Raw genomic sequence first — 2,908 nt, 5'->3', positions numbered from 1 at the left:
TAGTTCCTTGCGTAGACTGGGTCTTCCGGAAAGAAGCCCCTCGCGGCTTGGGGTGATTCCGTTGTTGGTTCTTCTTCGGGGGCCCGGTCCGGGTGTAGCCGGTCCAGCCTGGAGGTCAGGCGGCGACCTACCAGGAGCTTGGCAGGGCTGCGACCTGTCTCAGTGTGGGGGGTTGTACGCTGACCAAACAGGAATGTTGCCAAGGCGGGGATCCCTTCTGGCGTCCGCCTCCCCGTGCGCCCACCAATTTCCAAAAATAAATGCATTTTAGGAAGAATGAAAAACACAAATAATCAAGAAACTCCCAGAGTATGGGGCCAGGTGCAGTTTGGTGCCCCTAAGGGCCGTCCCGCTCTAGGCGATTGCCTAGTTCACCTAGTGAGTGAGCCGGCCCTGCGTAGGCTGGTCTCTCCAGGATCCCGCTACTCCTTTCCCTGCTTTATTGGTTGCAATAACAGCAATGAAAATGGCTTATAATAAAATCTACTTGGGTTGGGGTGGCACGTCTCTTCCCTCTGTCTTTTTTGCTCTACTTTCAAAAATGCTCAGGTGTTCTAAAACTTCAGTTATCCTGAGAGGAATTTCTTTTGTGTTCTGCTGCTGTGTCAGGATGAGGGTGTGGCCTGTGATTGGCAGAGGGAGCTACCATGGTGGTTGGCCAAGAGCTTGAGGGGCTCTGAACACTTCCTGGCCAAGCAAGAGGATTTGAGGTTGATCCCTTTGTTCTCAATTGCTCAAGAGGGTTCCGAGACCTGAGGTAATTAGGCCCGGAACAGAACGTGCCTGGCTCCACTCTTGGGAATATCTGACCAAATACAGGACAATACCAAAGTAAGATGTCCCCTCTGGAATAAACTATGCAAGTATACTTATTGCTGTTTGTCTTTAATTACATATGTTCAGTCTAGGTCTACTACCACAGAAGAAGAAATACATTATAGCAAGTCTTGCCTACACAAAGTTTATTGCTAGGGAGGTTCTGGGGACATTATCCATCAGTGTACAACAGTTGGTAAAAACTAGCGCACGTGTTGAGCACGTCCTGTTCCTACCCAGCAACTGGTTGGCTTGTCTTGCATTTCATCTAGAGTCAGTATGTGGTAAAGTTGCCTATTTTTGTTTCCTGTAGCAAAGATAACAAAAGCTGCCAATCACAGAAACTATCAGTTGGTCTCTGTCAGAAAGGCTGCCGAGTGCTTAGAGAGCTGATGATACAAACAAAGGAAGAGGTTTCAGAGATATCAGGGTTGCCAGCAATGTTCCCTCCAAGCTGTGGAGTCTTGTGAGCAGAAATTCTACTTTTGTGAGCTACTGACATTAAAGTTGTGAGTGAGCAATTTGGCTACTGCATCAATTAGTTTGCTCTGGAGCTGTCCTCCCTGAGCTAAGACAAAAATGTGTGAGCCAGAGGCTAAAAAACTGTGAGCTAGCTCACACTAACTCAGCTTAGAGGGAACACTGGTTGCCAGGTAATGCCATGGATGAAGCTTCTATACCTAGACAAAGTGACTGCAATTTTCACATTCCTCTAAAGTGGATTATGGTTATTATAGCAGCATGAAGAAAAGGAAAAGCAGAACAACATACACATTAAGCAGGAACTACTGAAAACCCCTCTCAGAGATTTACTCCGTACCCCCTGGCCCCTGGCAGGACAGACTGTGGCAGCCACAGTGTTCTGACTGCCCTTAATATGAACAATCTCGAAGCCGAAATCCTGCAGGGCTCAGGGCCCACCTCAGAATCCAGGCATTATTTCCCTTCATCTGACAAATGAAAGACAAGGGATTGTGGTCAGTTTCAACAATGACTTTAATGCATATGATGAATTTGGCTTGTTAAAGGGCCCAAACAAAGGCCAAACCTTTCTCACGGGTGCAAAAGGCTTGTTCCTGGGGCAATAACTTTCTACTTATTACTGTTGTATAATTGATAGAGGGTTTTATTATTTTAACTAATTGACCTGTGTTTTAATTATTGTAAGTCACCCTGAGCCCTGTGTGCAGGGGAGGGTGAGATAAAAGTCTAACAAAATAAATACAACAGGGAGAAGCTCCCCATCGCTTCCAGAGAGCCAGTTTGGTGTAGTGGTTAAGAGAAGCAGACTAATCTGTAGAACCAGGTTTGATTCCCCACTCCTCCGCATGCAGCTGCTGGGTGACTTGGGTCAGTCACACATTCTCTCAAGAGCAGTTCTTGAAAGAGCTCTCTCAGCCCTACCTACCTCACAGGGTGTCTGTTGTGAGGAGAGAAAGGGAAAGGAGACTCCAAGTGAAGGGTGGGGTATAAATCTAATCTCTTTTCTTCTTCTTCCTTTCTGAAGTAACATGGCACCTAGGCCTCTTTCTTTTCTTTTTTTTTTTTATAAAGATTTTATTAGCTCCCCTAAAAAGGGGAGGTATTTCGCTTAAAAGAAAAAAAAGGGAAGGGTAGACAGCGGGAGAAAGAGAAAGCTGAGTGATATATAAACTGGTAAATTAAACTGTTAGTAATGTCCAATTAATCTTCTTGGGCTTCTTCTGTGTGTTGTCAAACTTCTTTTCTTAGTTCAGTCACATATAATTCTCTGTTAATATGTTAGTAATGTTCCCTTGAATTTCTGTTAATGTTCCCTTGAGTTCCCTTGAGTTTCTGTTAATAAAAAAAAGAAAAATCTCTTCTGGACACAGTCAGAACCGCTTCTTTGCGTGCTGGGCACCTTTACTATCGCTGACGTGAAGGGGCTTCCTCTGTTGTCTTCTACTTCCGGCTTGTTAAATCCTCCTTCGGGTTGCTGTTAACATACTCAGTTCATGCACTATAAATCCTCTTCCTTTCATGCCTTGGAGGTCCCCAACTTTGAGAATGGTATTAATTTCATTTCGCTTTTATTTCCGCTCCCAAACTCTCTATTGGGTCCTCCTCGAAA

Source organism: Gekko japonicus, unplaced genomic scaffold (assembly GCF_001447785.1).
Source record: "Gekko japonicus isolate JY-2015 unplaced genomic scaffold, Gekko_japonicus_V1.1 scaffold916, whole genome shotgun sequence".
NCBI classification, from domain to species: domain Eukaryota; kingdom Metazoa; phylum Chordata; class Lepidosauria; order Squamata; family Gekkonidae; genus Gekko; species Gekko japonicus.
Note: the sequence above shows the minus strand (reverse complement) of the source record.